The sequence below is a fragment of the Hoplias malabaricus genome, unplaced genomic scaffold, assembly GCF_029633855.1.
Source record: "Hoplias malabaricus isolate fHopMal1 unplaced genomic scaffold, fHopMal1.hap1 scaffold_67, whole genome shotgun sequence".
Classification (NCBI taxonomy): Eukaryota; Metazoa; Chordata; class Actinopteri; order Characiformes; family Erythrinidae; genus Hoplias; species Hoplias malabaricus.
This window is the reverse complement of record NW_027100801.1, coordinates 67015-83381: the sequence shown is the minus strand read 5'-3', so window position 1 is coordinate 83381 and position 16367 is coordinate 67015. Positions and strand designations below refer to the sequence as shown.

The 16367-nt window shown below is 40.1% G+C and overlaps 48 non-coding genes and 1 pseudogene across 48 annotated transcripts; all 49 read left to right on the top strand.

Moving 5' to 3' along the window:
* Positions 1 to 14: 14 nt before the first annotated feature.
* LOC136680547 (5S ribosomal RNA) lies at positions 15 to 133 on the top strand. The gene has a single exon (XR_010797158.1). It is a non-coding gene; the product is annotated as a 5S ribosomal RNA (ribosomal RNA).
* A 222-nt stretch (positions 134 to 355) lies between these two features.
* On the top strand, positions 356 to 474 carry LOC136680311 (5S ribosomal RNA). The gene has a single exon (XR_010796964.1). It is a non-coding gene; the product is annotated as a 5S ribosomal RNA (ribosomal RNA).
* Positions 475 to 694: 220 nt separating this feature from the next.
* LOC136680546 (5S ribosomal RNA) lies at positions 695 to 813 on the top strand. Its single transcript, XR_010797157.1, has one exon. It is a non-coding gene; the product is annotated as a 5S ribosomal RNA (ribosomal RNA).
* Positions 814 to 1036: 223 nt separating this feature from the next.
* On the top strand, positions 1037 to 1155 carry LOC136680545 (5S ribosomal RNA). The gene has a single exon (XR_010797156.1). It is a non-coding gene; the product is annotated as a 5S ribosomal RNA (ribosomal RNA).
* A 206-nt stretch (positions 1156 to 1361) lies between these two features.
* LOC136680543 (5S ribosomal RNA) lies at positions 1362 to 1480 on the top strand. The gene has a single exon (XR_010797154.1). It is a non-coding gene; the product is annotated as a 5S ribosomal RNA (ribosomal RNA).
* A 223-nt stretch (positions 1481 to 1703) lies between these two features.
* LOC136680542 (5S ribosomal RNA) lies at positions 1704 to 1822 on the top strand. The gene has a single exon (XR_010797153.1). It is a non-coding gene; the product is annotated as a 5S ribosomal RNA (ribosomal RNA).
* Positions 1823 to 2028: 206 nt separating this feature from the next.
* LOC136680541 (5S ribosomal RNA) lies at positions 2029 to 2147 on the top strand. The gene has a single exon (XR_010797152.1). It is a non-coding gene; the product is annotated as a 5S ribosomal RNA (ribosomal RNA).
* A 223-nt stretch (positions 2148 to 2370) lies between these two features.
* LOC136680540 (5S ribosomal RNA) lies at positions 2371 to 2489 on the top strand. Its single transcript, XR_010797151.1, has one exon. It is a non-coding gene; the product is annotated as a 5S ribosomal RNA (ribosomal RNA).
* Positions 2490 to 2712: 223 nt separating this feature from the next.
* Positions 2713 to 2831, top strand: LOC136680310 (5S ribosomal RNA). The gene has a single exon (XR_010796963.1). It is a non-coding gene; the product is annotated as a 5S ribosomal RNA (ribosomal RNA).
* A 220-nt stretch (positions 2832 to 3051) lies between these two features.
* Positions 3052 to 3170, top strand: LOC136680379 (5S ribosomal RNA). The gene has a single exon (XR_010797030.1). It is a non-coding gene; the product is annotated as a 5S ribosomal RNA (ribosomal RNA).
* Positions 3171 to 3376: 206 nt separating this feature from the next.
* Positions 3377 to 3495, top strand: LOC136680309 (5S ribosomal RNA). Its single transcript, XR_010796962.1, has one exon. It is a non-coding gene; the product is annotated as a 5S ribosomal RNA (ribosomal RNA).
* A 220-nt stretch (positions 3496 to 3715) lies between these two features.
* On the top strand, positions 3716 to 3834 carry LOC136680378 (5S ribosomal RNA). The gene has a single exon (XR_010797029.1). It is a non-coding gene; the product is annotated as a 5S ribosomal RNA (ribosomal RNA).
* A 206-nt stretch (positions 3835 to 4040) lies between these two features.
* LOC136680319 (5S ribosomal RNA) lies at positions 4041 to 4159 on the top strand. Its single transcript, XR_010796972.1, has one exon. It is a non-coding gene; the product is annotated as a 5S ribosomal RNA (ribosomal RNA).
* Positions 4160 to 4366: 207 nt separating this feature from the next.
* Positions 4367 to 4485, top strand: LOC136680251 (5S ribosomal RNA). Its single transcript, XR_010796908.1, has one exon. It is a non-coding gene; the product is annotated as a 5S ribosomal RNA (ribosomal RNA).
* Positions 4486 to 4708: 223 nt separating this feature from the next.
* On the top strand, positions 4709 to 4827 carry LOC136680539 (5S ribosomal RNA). The gene has a single exon (XR_010797150.1). It is a non-coding gene; the product is annotated as a 5S ribosomal RNA (ribosomal RNA).
* Positions 4828 to 5033: 206 nt separating this feature from the next.
* LOC136680537 (5S ribosomal RNA) lies at positions 5034 to 5152 on the top strand. The gene has a single exon (XR_010797148.1). It is a non-coding gene; the product is annotated as a 5S ribosomal RNA (ribosomal RNA).
* Positions 5153 to 5375: 223 nt separating this feature from the next.
* LOC136680536 (5S ribosomal RNA) lies at positions 5376 to 5494 on the top strand. The gene has a single exon (XR_010797147.1). It is a non-coding gene; the product is annotated as a 5S ribosomal RNA (ribosomal RNA).
* A 222-nt stretch (positions 5495 to 5716) lies between these two features.
* On the top strand, positions 5717 to 5835 carry LOC136680308 (5S ribosomal RNA). Its single transcript, XR_010796961.1, has one exon. It is a non-coding gene; the product is annotated as a 5S ribosomal RNA (ribosomal RNA).
* Positions 5836 to 6055: 220 nt separating this feature from the next.
* On the top strand, positions 6056 to 6174 carry LOC136680377 (5S ribosomal RNA). Its single transcript, XR_010797028.1, has one exon. It is a non-coding gene; the product is annotated as a 5S ribosomal RNA (ribosomal RNA).
* A 206-nt stretch (positions 6175 to 6380) lies between these two features.
* On the top strand, positions 6381 to 6499 carry LOC136680535 (5S ribosomal RNA). The gene has a single exon (XR_010797146.1). It is a non-coding gene; the product is annotated as a 5S ribosomal RNA (ribosomal RNA).
* A 208-nt stretch (positions 6500 to 6707) lies between these two features.
* On the top strand, positions 6708 to 6826 carry LOC136680250 (5S ribosomal RNA). Its single transcript, XR_010796907.1, has one exon. It is a non-coding gene; the product is annotated as a 5S ribosomal RNA (ribosomal RNA).
* Positions 6827 to 7049: 223 nt separating this feature from the next.
* Positions 7050 to 7168, top strand: LOC136680534 (5S ribosomal RNA). The gene has a single exon (XR_010797145.1). It is a non-coding gene; the product is annotated as a 5S ribosomal RNA (ribosomal RNA).
* Positions 7169 to 7374: 206 nt separating this feature from the next.
* LOC136680533 (5S ribosomal RNA) lies at positions 7375 to 7493 on the top strand. Its single transcript, XR_010797144.1, has one exon. It is a non-coding gene; the product is annotated as a 5S ribosomal RNA (ribosomal RNA).
* Positions 7494 to 7715: 222 nt separating this feature from the next.
* On the top strand, positions 7716 to 7834 carry LOC136680532 (5S ribosomal RNA). Its single transcript, XR_010797143.1, has one exon. It is a non-coding gene; the product is annotated as a 5S ribosomal RNA (ribosomal RNA).
* Positions 7835 to 8041: 207 nt separating this feature from the next.
* Positions 8042 to 8160, top strand: LOC136680420 (5S ribosomal RNA; annotated as a pseudogene).
* A 223-nt stretch (positions 8161 to 8383) lies between these two features.
* On the top strand, positions 8384 to 8502 carry LOC136680307 (5S ribosomal RNA). The gene has a single exon (XR_010796960.1). It is a non-coding gene; the product is annotated as a 5S ribosomal RNA (ribosomal RNA).
* Positions 8503 to 8722: 220 nt separating this feature from the next.
* On the top strand, positions 8723 to 8841 carry LOC136680531 (5S ribosomal RNA). Its single transcript, XR_010797142.1, has one exon. It is a non-coding gene; the product is annotated as a 5S ribosomal RNA (ribosomal RNA).
* Positions 8842 to 9063: 222 nt separating this feature from the next.
* On the top strand, positions 9064 to 9182 carry LOC136680530 (5S ribosomal RNA). Its single transcript, XR_010797141.1, has one exon. It is a non-coding gene; the product is annotated as a 5S ribosomal RNA (ribosomal RNA).
* Positions 9183 to 9388: 206 nt separating this feature from the next.
* On the top strand, positions 9389 to 9507 carry LOC136680529 (5S ribosomal RNA). The gene has a single exon (XR_010797140.1). It is a non-coding gene; the product is annotated as a 5S ribosomal RNA (ribosomal RNA).
* Positions 9508 to 9730: 223 nt separating this feature from the next.
* Positions 9731 to 9849, top strand: LOC136680528 (5S ribosomal RNA). Its single transcript, XR_010797139.1, has one exon. It is a non-coding gene; the product is annotated as a 5S ribosomal RNA (ribosomal RNA).
* Positions 9850 to 10072: 223 nt separating this feature from the next.
* Positions 10073 to 10191, top strand: LOC136680306 (5S ribosomal RNA). Its single transcript, XR_010796959.1, has one exon. It is a non-coding gene; the product is annotated as a 5S ribosomal RNA (ribosomal RNA).
* Positions 10192 to 10411: 220 nt separating this feature from the next.
* Positions 10412 to 10530, top strand: LOC136680526 (5S ribosomal RNA). The gene has a single exon (XR_010797137.1). It is a non-coding gene; the product is annotated as a 5S ribosomal RNA (ribosomal RNA).
* A 206-nt stretch (positions 10531 to 10736) lies between these two features.
* LOC136680525 (5S ribosomal RNA) lies at positions 10737 to 10855 on the top strand. Its single transcript, XR_010797136.1, has one exon. It is a non-coding gene; the product is annotated as a 5S ribosomal RNA (ribosomal RNA).
* Positions 10856 to 11078: 223 nt separating this feature from the next.
* Positions 11079 to 11197, top strand: LOC136680304 (5S ribosomal RNA). Its single transcript, XR_010796958.1, has one exon. It is a non-coding gene; the product is annotated as a 5S ribosomal RNA (ribosomal RNA).
* A 221-nt stretch (positions 11198 to 11418) lies between these two features.
* On the top strand, positions 11419 to 11537 carry LOC136680524 (5S ribosomal RNA). Its single transcript, XR_010797135.1, has one exon. It is a non-coding gene; the product is annotated as a 5S ribosomal RNA (ribosomal RNA).
* A 206-nt stretch (positions 11538 to 11743) lies between these two features.
* On the top strand, positions 11744 to 11862 carry LOC136680688 (5S ribosomal RNA). Its single transcript, XR_010797294.1, has one exon. It is a non-coding gene; the product is annotated as a 5S ribosomal RNA (ribosomal RNA).
* A 207-nt stretch (positions 11863 to 12069) lies between these two features.
* LOC136680396 (5S ribosomal RNA) lies at positions 12070 to 12188 on the top strand. The gene has a single exon (XR_010797047.1). It is a non-coding gene; the product is annotated as a 5S ribosomal RNA (ribosomal RNA).
* A 223-nt stretch (positions 12189 to 12411) lies between these two features.
* Positions 12412 to 12530, top strand: LOC136680303 (5S ribosomal RNA). Its single transcript, XR_010796957.1, has one exon. It is a non-coding gene; the product is annotated as a 5S ribosomal RNA (ribosomal RNA).
* Positions 12531 to 12750: 220 nt separating this feature from the next.
* On the top strand, positions 12751 to 12869 carry LOC136680523 (5S ribosomal RNA). The gene has a single exon (XR_010797134.1). It is a non-coding gene; the product is annotated as a 5S ribosomal RNA (ribosomal RNA).
* Positions 12870 to 13075: 206 nt separating this feature from the next.
* On the top strand, positions 13076 to 13194 carry LOC136680522 (5S ribosomal RNA). Its single transcript, XR_010797133.1, has one exon. It is a non-coding gene; the product is annotated as a 5S ribosomal RNA (ribosomal RNA).
* A 206-nt stretch (positions 13195 to 13400) lies between these two features.
* On the top strand, positions 13401 to 13519 carry LOC136680521 (5S ribosomal RNA). The gene has a single exon (XR_010797132.1). It is a non-coding gene; the product is annotated as a 5S ribosomal RNA (ribosomal RNA).
* Positions 13520 to 13740: 221 nt separating this feature from the next.
* Positions 13741 to 13859, top strand: LOC136680520 (5S ribosomal RNA). Its single transcript, XR_010797131.1, has one exon. It is a non-coding gene; the product is annotated as a 5S ribosomal RNA (ribosomal RNA).
* Positions 13860 to 14082: 223 nt separating this feature from the next.
* On the top strand, positions 14083 to 14201 carry LOC136680519 (5S ribosomal RNA). The gene has a single exon (XR_010797130.1). It is a non-coding gene; the product is annotated as a 5S ribosomal RNA (ribosomal RNA).
* A 206-nt stretch (positions 14202 to 14407) lies between these two features.
* On the top strand, positions 14408 to 14526 carry LOC136680518 (5S ribosomal RNA). Its single transcript, XR_010797129.1, has one exon. It is a non-coding gene; the product is annotated as a 5S ribosomal RNA (ribosomal RNA).
* Positions 14527 to 14749: 223 nt separating this feature from the next.
* Positions 14750 to 14868, top strand: LOC136680517 (5S ribosomal RNA). The gene has a single exon (XR_010797128.1). It is a non-coding gene; the product is annotated as a 5S ribosomal RNA (ribosomal RNA).
* A 223-nt stretch (positions 14869 to 15091) lies between these two features.
* Positions 15092 to 15210, top strand: LOC136680302 (5S ribosomal RNA). The gene has a single exon (XR_010796956.1). It is a non-coding gene; the product is annotated as a 5S ribosomal RNA (ribosomal RNA).
* A 221-nt stretch (positions 15211 to 15431) lies between these two features.
* Positions 15432 to 15550, top strand: LOC136680515 (5S ribosomal RNA). Its single transcript, XR_010797126.1, has one exon. It is a non-coding gene; the product is annotated as a 5S ribosomal RNA (ribosomal RNA).
* Positions 15551 to 15756: 206 nt separating this feature from the next.
* LOC136680514 (5S ribosomal RNA) lies at positions 15757 to 15875 on the top strand. Its single transcript, XR_010797125.1, has one exon. It is a non-coding gene; the product is annotated as a 5S ribosomal RNA (ribosomal RNA).
* A 223-nt stretch (positions 15876 to 16098) lies between these two features.
* On the top strand, positions 16099 to 16217 carry LOC136680300 (5S ribosomal RNA). Its single transcript, XR_010796954.1, has one exon. It is a non-coding gene; the product is annotated as a 5S ribosomal RNA (ribosomal RNA).
* The last annotated feature ends 150 nt before the right edge of the window (positions 16218 to 16367 follow it).

Below are 16367 nucleotides of genomic sequence, written 5' to 3'. Positions count from 1 at the left end.
AGCCAGCAGTGATCGCTTACGGCCATACCACTCCTTGAAAGCCCGATCCCGTCTGATCTCGGAAGCGAAGAAGAGTTGGGCCTAGTTAGTACTTGGATGGGAGACTGCCTGGGAATACTAGGTGCTGTAAGCTTTTTAGCTTAAGTTTCTATTATAAAGGCAGTAACCACAGTCATTTAAACGCAAGAGAAGAAGAAAACTTTAAAAAAAAAAACAACAACAAAAAAAAAACGAACTGGAAAGCCAATCATTTTCATTTGAGGTGTCAGGTGGTCTACCGTTTACAGGCAGATCTAAAACAAGTATTACTCTTAGAAGAGTATATAGAAATAGTCTTCTACAGCCAGCAGTGATCGCTTACGGCCATACCACTCCTTGAAAGCCCGATCCCGTCTGATCTCGGAAGCGAAGAAGAGTTGGGCCTAGTTAGTACTTGGTTGGGAGACTGCCTGGGAATACTAGGTGCTGTAAGCTTTTTAGCTTAAGTTTCTATTATAAAGGCAGTAACCACAGTCATTTAAACACAAGAGAAGAAGAAAACTTAAAAAAAAAAAACAACAAAAAAAAAAACGAACTGGAAAGCCAATCATTTTCATTTGAGGTGTCAGGTGGTCTACCGTTTACAGGCAGATCTAAAACAAGTATTACTCTTAGAAGAGTATATAGAAATAGTCTTCTACAGCCAGCAGTGATCGCTTACGGCCATACCACTCCTTGAAAGCCCGATCCCGTCTGATCTCGGAAGCGAAGAAGAGTTGGGCCTAGTTAGTACTTGGATGGGAGACTGCCTGGGAATACTAGGTGCTGTAAGCTTTTTAGCTTAAGTTTCTATTATAAAGGCAGTAACCACAGTCATTTAAACGCAAGAGAAGAAGAAAACTTTAAAAAAAAAAAACAACAACAAAAAAAAAACGAACTGGAAAGCCAATCATTTTCATTTGAGGTGTCAGGTGGTCTACCGTTTACAGGCAGATCTAAAACAAGTATTACTCTTAGAAGAGTATATAGAAATAGTCTTCTACAGCCAGCAGTGATCGCTTACGGCCATACCACTCCTTGAAAGCCCGATCCCGTCTGATCTCGGAAGCGAAGAAGAGTTGGGCCTAGTTAGTACTTGGATGGGAGACTGCCTGGGAATACTAGGTGCTGTAAGCTTTTTAGCTTAAGTTTCTATTATAAAGGCAGTAACCACAGTCATTTAAACACAAGAGAAGAAGAAAACTACAAAAAAAAAAAACGAACTGGAAAGCCAATCATTTTCATTTGAGGTGTCAGGTGGTCTACCGTTTACAGGCAGATCTAAAACAAGTATTACTCTTAGAAGAGTATATAGAAATAGTCTTCTACAGCCAGCAGTGATCGCTTACGGCCATACCACTCCTTGAAAGCCCGATCCCGTCTGATCTCGGAAGCGAAGAAGAGTTGGGCCTAGTTAGTACTTGGATGGGAGACTGCCTGGGAATACTAGGTGCTGTAAGCTTTTTAGCTTAAGTTTCTATTATAAAGGCAGTAACCACAGTCATTTAAACGCAAGAGAAGAAGAAAACTTTAAAAAAAAAAAACAACAACAAAAAAAAAACGAACTGGAAAGCCAATCATTTTCATTTGAGGTGTCAGGTGGTCTACCGTTTACAGGCAGATCTAAAACAAGTATTACTCTTAGAAGAGTATATAGAAATAGTCTTCTACAGCCAGCAGTGATCGCTTACGGCCATACCACTCCTTGAAAGCCCGATCCCGTCTGATCTCGGAAGCGAAGAAGAGTTGGGCCTAGTTAGTACTTGGATGGGAGACTGCCTGGGAATACTAGGTGCTGTAAGCTTTTTAGCTTAAGTTTCTATTATAAAGGCAGTAACCACAGTCATTTAAACACAAGAGAAGAAGAAAACTACAAAAAAAAAAAACGAACTGGAAAGCCAATCATTTTCATTTGAGGTGTCAGGTGGTCTACCGTTTACAGGCAGATCTAAAACAAGTATTACTCTTAGAAGAGTATATAGAAATAGTCTTCTACAGCCAGCAGTGATCGCTTACGGCCATACCACTCCTTGAAAGCCCGATCCCGTCTGATCTCGGAAGCGAAGAAGAGTTGGGCCTAGTTAGTACTTGGATGGGAGACTGCCTGGGAATACTAGGTGCTGTAAGCTTTTTAGCTTAAGTTTCTATTATAAAGGCAGTAACCACAGTCATTTAAACGCAAGAGAAGAAGAAAACTTTAAAAAAAAAAAACAACAACAAAAAAAAAACGAACTGGAAAGCCAATCATTTTCATTTGAGGTGTCAGGTGGTCTACCGTTTACAGGCAGATCTAAAACAAGTATTACTCTTAGAAGAGTATATAGAAATAGTCTTCTACAGCCAGCAGTGATCGCTTACGGCCATACCACTCCTTGAAAGCCCGATCCCGTCTGATCTCGGAAGCGAAGAAGAGTTGGGCCTAGTTAGTACTTGGATGGGAGACTGCCTGGGAATACTAGGTGCTGTAAGCTTTTTAGCTTAAGTTTCTATTATAAAGGCAGTAACCACAGTCATTTAAACGCAAGAGAAGAAGAAAACTTTAAAAAAAAAAAACAACAACAAAAAAAAAACGAACTGGAAAGCCAATCATTTTCATTTGAGGTGTCAGGTGGTCTACCGTTTACAGGCAGATCTAAAACAAGTATTACTCTTAGAAGAGTATATAGAAATAGTCTTCTACAGCCAGCAGTGATCGCTTACGGCCATACCACTCCTTGAAAGCCCGATCCCGTCTGATCTCGGAAGCGAAGAAGAGTTGGGCCTAGTTAGTACTTGGTTGGGAGACTGCCTGGGAATACTAGGTGCTGTAAGCTTTTTAGCTTAAGTTTCTATTATAAAGGCAGTAACCACAGTCATTTAAACACAAGAGAAGAAGAAAACTTAAAAAAAAAAAAAAACAAAAAAAAAAACGAACTGGAAAGCCAATCATTTTCATTTGAGGTGTCAGGTGGTCTACCGTTTACAGGCAGATCTAAAACAAGTATTACTCTTAGAAGAGTATATAGAAATAGTCTTCTACAGCCAGCAGTGATCGCTTACGGCCATACCACTCCTTGAAAGCCCGATCCCGTCTGATCTCGGAAGCGAAGAAGAGTTGGGCCTAGTTAGTACTTGGATGGGAGACTGCCGGGGAATACTAGGTGCTGTAAGCTTTTTAGCTTAAGTTTCTATTATAAAGGCAGTAACCACAGTCATTTAAACACAAGAGAAGAAGAAAACTACAAAAAAAAAAAACGAACTGGAAAGCCAATCATTTTCATTTGAGGTGTCAGGTGGTCTACCGTTTACAGGCAGATCTAAAACAAGTATTACTCTTAGAAGAGTATATAGAAATAGTCTTCTACAGCCAGCAGTGATCGCTTACGGCCATACCACTCCTTGAAAGCCCGATCCCGTCTGATCTCGGAAGCGAAGAAGAGTTGGGCCTAGTTAGTACTTGGTTGGGAGACTGCCTGGGAATACTAGGTGCTGTAAGCTTTTTAGCTTAAGTTTCTATTATAAAGGCAGTAACCACAGTCATTTAAACACAAGAGAAGAAGAAAACTTAAAAAAAAAAAAAAACAAAAAAAAAAACGAACTGGAAAGCCAATCATTTTCATTTGAGGTGTCAGGTGGTCTACCGTTTACAGGCAGATCTAAAACAAGTATTACTCTTAGAAGAGTATATAGAAATAGTCTTCTACAGCCAGCAGTGATCGCTTACGGCCATACCACTCCTTGAAAGCCCGATCCCGTCTGATCTCGGAAGCGAAGAAGAGTTGGGCCTAGTTAGTACTTGGATGGGAGACTGCCGGGGAATACTAGGTGCTGTAAGCTTTTTAGCTTAAGTTTCTATTATAAAGGCAGTAACCACAGTCATTTAAACACAAGAGAAGAAGAAAACTACAAAAAAAAAAAACGAACTGGAAAGCCAATCATTTTCATTTGAGGTGTCAGGTGGTCTACCGTTTACAGGCAGATCTAAAACAAGTATTACTCTTAGAAGAGTATATAGAAATAGTCTTCTACAGCCAGCAGTGATCGCTTACGGCCATACCACTTCTTGAAAGCCCGATCCCGTCTGATCTCGGAAGCGAAGAAGAGTTGGGCCTAGTTAGTACTTGGATGGGAGACTGCCTGGGAATACTAGGTGCTGTAAGCTTTTTAGCTTAAGTTTCTATTATAAAGGCAGTAACCACAGTCATTTAAACACAAGAGAAGAAGAAAACTACAAAAAAAAAAAAACGAACTGGAAAGCCAATCATTTTCATTTGAGGTGTCAGGTGGTCTACCGTTTACAGGCAGATCTAAAACAAGTATTACTCTTAGAAGAGTATATAGAAATAGTCTTCTACAGCCAGCAGTGATCGCTTACGGCCATACCACTCCTTAAAAGCCCGATCCCGTCTGATCTCGGAAGCGAAGAAGAGTTGGGCCTAGTTAGTACTTGGATGGGACACTGCCTGGGAATACTAGGTGCTGTAAGCTTTTTAGCTTAAGTTTCTATTATAAAGGCAGTAACCACAGTCATTTAAACGCAAGAGAAGAAGAAAACTTTAAAAAAAAAAAACAACAACAAAAAAAAAACGAACTGGAAAGCCAATCATTTTCATTTGAGGTGTCAGGTGGTCTACCGTTTACAGGCAGATCTAAAACAAGTATTACTCTTAGAAGAGTATATAGAAATAGTCTTCTACAGCCAGCAGTGATCGCTTACGGCCATACCACTCCTTGAAAGCCCGATCCCGTCTGATCTCGGAAGCGAAGAAGAGTTGGGCCTAGTTAGTACTTGGATGGGAGACTGCCTGGGAATACTAGGTGCTGTAAGCTTTTTAGCTTAAGTTTCTATTATAAAGGCAGTAACCACAGTCATTTAAACACAAGAGAAGAAGAAAACTACAAAAAAAAAAAACGAACTGGAAAGCCAATCATTTTCATTTGAGGTGTCAGGTGGTCTACCGTTTACAGGCAGATCTAAAACAAGTATTACTCTTAGAAGAGTATATAGAAATAGTCTTCTACAGCCAGCAGTGATCGCTTACGGCCATACCACTCCTTGAAAGCCCGATCCCGTCTGATCTCGGAAGCGAAGAAGAGTTGGGCCTAGTTAGTACTTGGATGGGAGACTGCCTGGGAATACTAGGTGCTGTAAGCTTTTTAGCTTAAGTTTCTATTATAAAGGCAGTAACCACAGTCATTTAAACGCAAGAGAAGAAGAAAACTTTAAAAAAAAAAAACAACAACAAAAAAAAAACGAACTGGAAAGCCAATCATTTTCATTTGAGGTGTCAGGTGGTCTACCGTTTACAGGCAGATCTAAAACAAGTATTACTCTTAGAAGAGTATATAGAAATAGTCTTCTACAGCCAGCAGTGATCGCTTACGGCCATACCACTCCTTGAAAGCCCGATCCCGTCTGATCTCGGAAGCGAAGAAGAGTTGGGCCTAGTTAGTACTTGGATGGGAGACTGCCTGGGAATACTAGGTGCTGTAAGCTTTTTAGCTTAAGTTTCTATTATAAAGGCAGTAACCACAGTCATTTAAACGCAAGAGAAGAAGAAAACTTTAAAAAAAAAAACAACAACAAAAAAAAAACGAACTGGAAAGCCAATCATTTTCATTTGAGGTGTCAGGTGGTCTACCGTTTACAGGCAGATCTAAAACAAGTATTACTCTTAGAAGAGTATATAGAAATAGTCTTCTACAGCCAGCAGTGATCGCTTACGGCCATACCACTCCTTGAAAGCCCGATCCCGTCTGATCTCGGAAGCGAAGAAGAGTTGGGCCTAGTTAGTACTTGGTTGGGAGACTGCCTGGGAATACTAGGTGCTGTAAGCTTTTTAGCTTAAGTTTCTATTATAAAGGCAGTAACCACAGTCATTTAAACACAAGAGAAGAAGAAAACTTAAAAAAAAAAAAAAACAAAAAAAAAAACGAACTGGAAAGCCAATCATTTTCATTTGAGGTGTCAGGTGGTCTACCGTTTACAGGCAGATCTAAAACAAGTATTACTCTTAGAAGAGTATATAGAAATAGTCTTCTACAGCCAGCAGTGATCGCTTACGGCCATACCACTCCTTGAAAGCCCGATCCCGTCTGATCTCGGAAGCGAAGAAGAGTTGGGCCTAGTTAGTACTTGGATGGGAGACTGCCGGGGAATACTAGGTGCTGTAAGCTTTTTAGCTTAAGTTTCTATTATAAAGGCAGTAACCACAGTCATTTAAACACAAGAGAAGAAGAAAACTACAAAAAAAAAAAACGAACTGGAAAGCCAATCATTTTCATTTGAGGTGTCAGGTGGTCTACCGTTTACAGGCAGATCTAAAACAAGTATTACTCTTAGAAGAGTATATAGAAATAGTCTTCTACAGCCAGCAGTGATCGCTTACGGCCATACCACTCCTTGAAAGCCCGATCCCGTCTGATCTCGGAAGCGAAGAAGAGTTGGGCCTAGTTAGTACTTGGATGGGAGACTGCCTGGGAATACTAGGTGCTGTAAGCTTTTTAGCTTAAGTTTCTATTATAAAGGCAGTAACCACAGTCATTTAAACACAAGAGAAGAAGAAAACTACAAAAAAAAAAAAAACGAACTGGAAAGCCAATCATTTTCATTTGAGGTGTCAGGTGGTCTACCGTTTACAGGCAGATCTAAAACAAGTATTACTCTTAGAAGAGTATATAGAAATAGTCTTCTACAGCCAGCAGTGATCGCTTACGGCCATACCACTCCTTAAAAGCCCGATCCCGTCTGATCTCGGAAGCGAAGAAGAGTTGGGCCTAGTTAGTACTTGGATGGGACACTGCCTGGGAATACTAGGTGCTGTAAGCTTTTTAGCTTAAGTTTCTATTATAAAGGCAGTAACCACAGTCATTTAAACGCAAGAGAAGAAGAAAACTTTAAAAAAAAAAAACAACAACAAAAAAAAAACGAACTGGAAAGCCAATCATTTTCATTTGAGGTGTCAGGTGGTCTACCGTTTACAGGCAGATCTAAAACAAGTATTACTCTTAGAAGAGTATATAGAAATAGTCTTCTACAGCCAGCAGTGATCGCTTACGGCCATACCACTCCTTGAAAGCCCGATCCCGTCTGATCTCGGAAGCGAAGAAGAGTTGGGCCTAGTTAGTACTTGGATGGGAGACTGCCTGGGAATACTAGGTGCTGTAAGCTTTTTAGCTTAAGTTTCTATTATAAAGGCAGTAACCACAGTCATTTAAACACAAGAGAAGAAGAAAACTACAAAAAAAAAAAACGAACTGGAAAGCCAATCATTTTCATTTGAGGTGTCAGGTGGTCTACCGTTTACAGGCAGATCTAAAACAAGTATTACTCTTAGAAGAGTATATAGAAATAGTCTTCTACAGCCAGCAGTGATCGCTTACGGCCATACCACTCCTTGAAAGCCCGATCCCGTCTGATCTCGGAAGCGAAGAAGAGTTGGGCCTAGTTAGTACTTGGATGGGAGACTGCCTGGGAATACTAGGTGCTGTAAGCTTTTTAGCTTAAGTTTCTATTATAAAGGCAGTAACCACAGTCATTTAAACGCAAGAGAAGAAGAAAACTTTAAAAAAAAAAACAACAACAAAAAAAAAACGAACTGGAAAGCCAATCATTTTCATTTGAGGTGTCAGGTGGTCTACCGTTTACAGGCAGATCTAAAACAAGTATTACTCTTAGAAGAGTATATAGAAATAGTCTTCTACAGCCAGCAGTGATCGCTTACGGCCATACCACTCCTTGAAAGCCCGATCCCGTCTGATCTCGGAAGCGAAGAAGAGTTGGGCCTAGTTAGTACTTGGATGGGAGACTGCCTGGGAATACTAGGTGCTGTAAGCTTTTTAGCTTAAGTTTCTATTATAAAGGCAGTAACCACAGTCATTTAAACACAAGAGAAGAAGAAAACTACAAAAAAAAAAAAACGAACTGGAAAGCCAATCATTTTCATTTGAGGTGTCAGGTGGTCTACCGTTTACAGGCAGATCTAAAACAAGTATTACTCTTAGAAGAGTATATAGAAATAGTCTTCTACAGCCAGCAGTGATCGCTTACGGCCATACCACTCCTTGAAAGCCCGATCCCGTCTGATCTCGGAAGCGAAGAAGAGTTGGGCCTAGTTAGTACTTGGATGGGAGACTGCCTGGGAATACTACGTGCTGTAAGCTTTTTAGCTTAAGTTTCTATTATAAAGGCAGTAACCACAGTCATTTAAACGCAAGAGAAGAAGAAAACTTTAAAAAAAAAAAACAACAACAAAAAAAAAACGAACTGGAAAGCCAATCATTTTCATTTGAGGTGTCAGGTGGTCTACCGTTTACAGGCAGATCTAAAACAAGTATTACTCTTAGAAGAGTATATAGAAATAGTCTTCTACAGCCAGCAGTGATCGCTTACGGCCATACCACTCCTTGAAAGCCCGATCCCGTCTGATCTCGGAAGCGAAGAAGAGTTGGGCCTAGTTAGTACTTGGTTGGGAGACTGCCTGGGAATACTAGGTGCTGTAAGCTTTTTAGCTTAAGTTTCTATTATAAAGGCAGTAACCACAGTCATTTAAACACAAGAGAAGAAGAAAACTTAAAAAAAAAAAACAACAAAAAAAAAAACGAACTGGAAAGCCAATCATTTTCATTTGAGGTGTCAGGTGGTCTACCGTTTACAGGCAGATCTAAAACAAGTATTACTCTTAGAAGAGTATATAGAAATAGTCTTCTACAGCCAGCAGTGATCGCTTACGGCCATACCACTCCTTGAAAGCCCGATCCCGTCTGATCTCGGAAGCGAAGAAGAGTTGGGCCTAGTTAGTACTTGGATGGGAGACTGCCTGGGAATACTAGGTGCTGTAAGCTTTTTAGCTTAAGTTTCTATTATAAAGGCAGTAACCACAGTCATTTAAACGCAAGAGAAGAAGAAAACTTTAAAAAAAAAAACAACAACAAAAAAAAAACGAACTGGAAAGCCAATCATTTTCATTTGAGGTGTCAGGTGGTCTACCGTTTACAGGCAGATCTAAAACAAGTATTACTCTTAGAAGAGTATATAGAAATAGTCTTCTACAGCCAGCAGTGATCGCTTACGGCCATACCACTCCTTGAAAGCCCGATCCCGTCTGATCTCGGAAGCGAAGAAGAGTTGGGCCTAGTTAGTACTTGGATGGGAGACTGCCTGGGAATACTAGGTGCTGTAAGCTTTTTAGCTTAAGTTTCTATTATAAAGGCAGTAACCACAGTCATTTAAACACAAGAGAAGAAGAAAACTACAAAAAAAAAAAACGAACTGGAAAGCCAATCATTTTCATTTGAGGTGTCAGGTGGTCTACCGTTTACAGGCAGATCTAAAACAAGTATTACTCTTAGAAGAGTATATAGAAATAGTCTTCTACAGCCAGCAGTGATCGCTTACGGCCATACCACTCCTTGAAAGCCCGATCCCGTCTGATCTCGGAAGCGAAGAAGAGTTGGGCCTAGTTAGTACTTGGATGGGAGACTGCCTGGGAATACTAGGTGCTGTAAGCTTTTTAGCTTAAGTTTCTATTATAAAGGCAGTAACCACAGTCATTTAAACGCAAGAGAAGAAGAAAACTTTAAAAAAAAAAAACAACAACAAAAAAAAAACGAACTGGAAAGCCAATCATTTTCATTTGAGGTGTCAGGTGGTCTACCGTTTACAGGCAGATCTAAAACAAGTATTACTCTTAGAAGAGTATATAGAAATAGTCTTCTACAGCCAGCAGTGATCGCTTACGGCCATACCACTCCTTGAAAGCCCGATCCCGTCTGATCTCGGAAGCGAAGAAGAGTTGGGCCTAGTTAGTACTTGGATGGGAGACTGCCTGGGAATACTAGGTGCTGTAAGCTTTTTAGCTTAAGTTTCTATTATAAAGGCAGTAACCACAGTCATTTAAACGCAAGAGAAGAAGAAAACTTTAAAAAAAAAAAACAACAACAAAAAAAAAACGAACTGGAAAGCCAATCATTTTCATTTGAGGTGTCAGGTGGTCTACCGTTTACAGGCAGATCTAAAACAAGTATTACTCTTAGAAGAGTATATAGAAATAGTCTTCTACAGCCAGCAGTGATCGCTTACGGCCATACCACTCCTTGAAAGCCCGATCCCGTCTGATCTCGGAAGCGAAGAAGAGTTGGGCCTAGTTAGTACTTGGTTGGGAGACTGCCTGGGAATACTAGGTGCTGTAAGCTTTTTAGCTTAAGTTTCTATTATAAAGGCAGTAACCACAGTCATTTAAACACAAGAGAAGAAGAAAACTTAAAAAAAAAAACAACAAAAAAAAAAAACGAACTGGAAAGCCAATCATTTTCATTTGAGGTGTCAGGTGGTCTACCGTTTACAGGCAGATCTAAAACAAGTATTACTCTTAGAAGAGTATATAGAAATAGTCTTCTACAGCCAGCAGTGATCGCTTACGGCCATACCACTCCTTGAAAGCCCGATCCCGTCTGATCTCGGAAGCGAAGAAGAGTTGGGCCTAGTTAGTACTTGGATGGGAGACTGCCTGGGAATACTAGGTGCTGTAAGCTTTTTAGCTTAAGTTTCTATTATAAAGGCAGTAACCACAGTCATTTAAACACAAGAGAAGAAGAAAACTACAAAAAAAAAAAACGAACTGGAAAGCCAATCATTTTCATTTGAGGTGTCAGGTGGTCTACCGTTTACAGGCAGATCTAAAACAAGTATTACTCTTAGAAGAGTATATAGAAATAGTCTTCTACAGCCAGCAGTGATCGCTTACGGCCATACCACTCCTTGAAAGCCCGATCCCGTCTGATCTCGGAAGCGAAGAAGAGTTGGGCCTAGTTAGTACTTGGATGGGAGACTGCCTGGGAATACTAGGTGCTGTAAGCTTTTTAGCTTAAGTTTCTATTATAAAGGCAGTAACCACAGTCATTTAAACGCAAGAGAAGAAGAAAACTTTAAAAAAAAAAAACAACAACAAAAAAAAAACGAACTGGAAAGCCAATCATTTTCATTTGAGGTGTCAGGTGGTCTACCGTTTACAGGCAGATCTAAAACAAGTATTACTCTTAGAAGAGTATATAGAAATAGTCTTCTACAGCCAGCAGTGATCGCTTACGGCCATACCACTCCTTGAAAGCCCGATCCCGTCTGATCTCGGAAGCGAAGAAGAGTTGGGCCTAGTTAGTACTTGGTTGGGAGACTGCCTGGGAATACTAGGTGCTGTAAGCTTTTTAGCTTAAGTTTCTATTATAAAGGCAGTAACCACAGTCATTTAAACACAAGAGAAGAAGAAAACTTAAAAAAAAAAAACAACAAAAAAAAAAAACGAACTGGAAAGCCAATCATTTTCATTTGAGGTGTCAGGTGGTCTACCGTTTACAGGCAGATCTAAAACAAGTATTACTCTTAGAAGAGTATATAGAAATAGTCTTCTACAGCCAGCAGTGATCGCTTACGGCCATACCACTCCTTGAAAGCCCGATCCCGTCTGATCTCGGAAGCGAAGAAGAGTTGGGCCTAGTTAGTACTTGGATGGGAGACTGCCTGGGAATACTAGGTGCTGTAAGCTTTTTAGCTTAAGTTTCTATTATAAAGGCAGTAACCACAGTCATTTAAACACAAGAGAAGAAGAAAACTACAAAAAAAAAAAACGAACTGGAAAGCCAATCATTTTCATTTGAGGTGTCAGGTGGTCTACCGTTTACAGGCAGATCTAAAACAAGTATTACTCTTAGAAGAGTATATAGAAATAGTCTTCTACAGCCAGCAGTGATCGCTTACGGCCATACCACTCCTTCAAAGCCCGATCCCGTCTGATCTCGGAAGCGAAGAAGAGTTGGGCCTAGTTAGTACTTGGATGGGAGACTGCCTGGGAATACTAGGTGCTGTAAGCTTTTTAGCTTAAGCTTCTATTATAAAGACAGTAACCACAGTCATTTAAACACAAGAGAAGAAGAAAACTACAAAAAAAAAAAAAAGAACTGGAAAGCCAATCATTTTCATTTGAGGTGTCAGGTGGTCTACCGTTTACAGGCAGATCTAAAACAAGTATTACTCTTAGAAGAGTATATAGAAATAGTCTTCTACAGCCAGCAGTGATCGCTTACGGCCATACCACTCCTTGAAAGCCCGATCCTGTCTGATCTCGGAAGCGAAGAAGAGTTGGGCCTAGTTAGTACTTGGATGGGAGACTGCCTGGGAATACTAGGTGCTGTAAGCTTTTTAGCTTAAGTTTCTATTATAAAGGCAGTAACCACAGTCATTTAAACGCAAGAGAAGAAGAAAACTTTAAAAAAAAAAAACAACAACAAAAAAAAAACGAACTGGAAAGCCAATCATTTTCATTTGAGGTGTCAGGTGGTCTACCGTTTACAGGCAGATCTAAAACAAGTATTACTCTTAGAAGAGTATATAGAAATAGTCTTCTACAGCCAGCAGTGATCGCTTACGGCCATACCACTCCTTGAAAGCCCGATCCCGTCTGATCTCGGAAGCGAAGAAGAGTTGGGCCTAGTTAGTACTTGGTTGGGAGACTGCCTGGGAATACTAGGTGCTGTAAGCTTTTTAGCTTAAGTTTCTATTATAAAGGCAGTAACCACAGTCATTTAAACACAAGAGAAGAAGAAAACTTAAAAAAAAAAACAACAAAAAAAAAAAACGAACTGGAAAGCCAATCATTTTCATTTGAGGTGTCAGGTGGTCTACCGTTTACAGGCAGATCTAAAACAAGTATTACTCTTAGAAGAGTATATAGAAATAGTCTTCTACAGCCAGCAGTGATCGCTTACGGCCATACCACTCCTTGAAAGCCCGATCCCGTCTGATCTCGGAAGCGAAGAAGAGTTGGGCCTAGTTAGTACTTGGATGGGAGACTGCCTGGGAATACTAGGTGCTGTAAGCTTTTTAGCTTAAGTTTCTATTATAAAGGCAGTAACCACAGTCATTTAAACACAAGAGAAGAAGAAAACTACAAAAAAAAAAAACGAACTGGAAAGCCAATCATTTTCATTTGAGGTGTCAGGTGGTCTACCGTTTACAGGCAGATCTAAAACAAGTATTACTCTTAGAAGAGTATATAGAAATAGTCTTCTACAGCCAGCAGTGATCGCTTACGGCCATACCACTCCTTGAAAGCCCGATCCCGTCTGATCTCGGAAGCGAAGAAGAGTTGGGCCTAGTTAGTACTTGGATGGGAGACTGCCTGGGAATACTAGGTGCTGTAAGCTTTTTAGCTTAAGTTTCTATTATAAAGGCAGTAACCACAGTCATTTAAACACAAGAGAAGAAGAAAACTACAAAAAAAAAAAACGAACTGGAAAGCCAATCATTTTCATTTGAGGTGTCAGGTGGTCTACCGTTTACAGGCAGATCTAAAACAAGTATTACTCTTAGAAGAGTATATAGAAATAGTCTTCTACAGCCAGCAGTGATCGCTTACGGCCATACCACTCCTTGAAAGCCCGATCCCGTCTGATCTCGGAAGCGAAGAAGAGTTGGGCCTAGTTAGTACTTGGATGGGAGACTGCCTGGGAATACTAGGTGCTGTAAGCTTTTTAGCTTAAGTTTCTATTATAAAGGCAGTAACCACAGTCATTTAAACGCAAGAGAAGAAGAAAACTTAAAAAAAAAAAACAACAACAAAAAAAAACGAACTGGAAAGCCAATCATTTTCATTTGAGGTGTCAGGTGGTCTACCGTTTACAGGCAGATCTAAAACAAGTATTACTCTTAGAAGAGTATATAGAAATAGTCTTCTACAGCCAGCAGTGATCGCTTACGGCCATACCACTCCTTGAAAGCCCGATCCCGTCTGATCTCGGAAGCGAAGAAGAGTTGGGCCTAGTTAGTACTTGGATGGGAGACTGCCTGGGAATACTAGGTGCTGTAAGCTTTTTAGCTTAAGTTTCTATTATAAAGGCAGTAACCACAGTCATTTAAACGCAAGAGAAGAAGAAAACTTTAAAAAAAAAAAACAACAACAAAAAAAAAACGAACTGGAAAGCCAATCATTTTCATTTGAGGTGTCAGGTGGTCTACCGTTTACAGGCAGATCTAAAACAAGTATTACTCTTAGAAGAGTATATAGAAATAGTCTTCTACAGCCAGCAGTGATCGCTTACGGCCATACCACTCCTTGAAAGCCCGATCCCGTCTGATCTCGGAAGCGAAGAAGAGTTGGGCCTAGTTAGTACTTGGATGGGAGACTGCCTGGGAATACTAGGTGCTGTAAGCTTTTTAGCTTAAGTTTCTATTATAAAGGCAGTAACCACAGTCATTTAAACACAAGAGAAGAAGAAAACTACAAAAAAAAAAAACGAACTGGAAAGCCAATCATTTTCATTTGAGGTGTCAGGTGGTCTACCGTTTACAGGCAGATCTAAAACAAGTATTACTCTTAGAAGAGTATATAGAAATAGTCTTCTACAGCCAGCAGTGATCGCTTACGGCCATACCACTCCTTGAAAGCCCGATCCCGTCTGATCTCGGAAGCGAAGAAGAGTTGGGCCTAGTTAGTACTTGGATGGGAGACTGCCTGGGAATACTAGGTGCTGTAAGCTTTTTAGCTTAAGTTTCTATTATAAAGGCAGTAACCACAGTCATTTAAACGCAAGAGAAGAAGAAAACTTTAAAAAAAAAAAACAACAACAAAAAAAAAACGAACTGGAAAGCCAATCATTTTCATTTGAGGTGTCAGGTGGTCTACCGTTTACAGGCAGATCTAAAACAAGTATTACTCTTAGAAGAGTATATAGAAATAGTCTTCTACAGCCAGCAGTGATCGCTTACGGCCATACCACTCCTTGAAAGCCCGATCCCGTCTGATCTCGGAAGCGAAGAAGAGTTGGGCCTAGTTAGTACTTGGATGGGAGACTGCCTGGGAATACTAGGTGCTGTAAGCTTTTTAGCTTAAGTTTCTATTATAAAGGCAGTAACCACAGTCATTTAAACGCAAGAGAAGAAGAAAACTTTAAAAAAAAAAAACAACAACAAAAAAAAAACGAACTGGAAAGCCAATCATTTTCATTTGAGGTGTCAGGTGGTCTACCGTTTACAGGCAGATCTAAAACAAGTATTACTCTTAGAAGAGTATATAGAAATAGTCTTCTACAGCCAGCAGTGATCGCTTACGGCCATACCACTCCTTGAAAGCCCGATCCCGTCTGATCTCGGAAGCGAAGAAGAGTTGGGCCTAGTTAGTACTTGGTTGGGAGACTGCCTGGGAATACTAGGTGCTGTAAGCTTTTTAGCTTAAGTTTCTATTATAAAGGCAGTAACCACAGTCATTTAAACACAAGAGAAGAAGAAAACTTAAAAAAAAAAAACAACAAAAAAAAAAAACGAACTGGAAAGCCAATCATTTTCATTTGAGGTGTCAGGTGGTCTACCGTTTACAGGCAGATCTAAAACAAGTATTACTCTTAGAAGAGTATATAGAAATAGTCTTCTACAGCCAGCAGTGATCGCTTACGGCCATACCACTCCTTGAAAGCCCGATCCCGTCTGATCTCGGAAGCGAAGAAGAGTTGGGCCTAGTTAGTACTTGGATGGGAGACTGCCTGGGAATACTAGGTGCTGTAAGCTTTTTAGCTTAAGTTTCTATTATAAAGGCAGTAACCACAGTCATTTAAACACAAGAGAAGAAGAAAACTACAAAAAAAAAAAACGAACTGGAAAGCCAATCATTTTCATTTGAGGTGTCAGGTGGTCTACCGTTTACAGGCAGATCTAAAACAAGTATTACTCTTAGAAGAGTATATAGAAATAGTCTTCTACAGCCAGCAGTGATCGCTTACGGCCATACCACTCCTTGAAAGCCCGATCCCGTCTGATCTCGGAAGCGAAGAAGAGTTGGGCCTAGTTAGTACTTGGATGGGAGACTGCCTGGGAATACTAGGTGCTGTAAGCTTTTTAGCTTAAGTTTCTATTATAAAGGCAGTAACCACAGTCATTTAAACGCAAGAGAAGAAGAAAACTTTAAAAAAAAAAAACAACAACAAAAAAAAAACGAACTGGAAAGCCAATCATTTTCATTTGAGGTGTCAGGTGGTCTACCGTTTACAGGCAGATCTAAAACAAGTATTACTCTTAGAAGAGTATATAGAAATAGTCTTCTACAGCCAGCAGTGATCGCTTACGGCCATACCACTCCTTGAAAGCCCGATCCCGTCTGATCTCGGAAGCGAAGAAGAGTTGGGCCTAGTTAGTACTTGGTTGGGAGACTGCCTGGGAATACTAGGTGCTGTAAGCTTTTTAGCTTAAGTTTCTATTATAAAGGCAGTAACCACAGTCATTTAAACACAAGAGAAGAAGAAAACTTAAAAAAAAAAAACAACAAAAAAAAAAAACGAACTGGAAAGCCAATCATTTTCATTTGAGGTGTCAGGTGGTCTACCGTTTA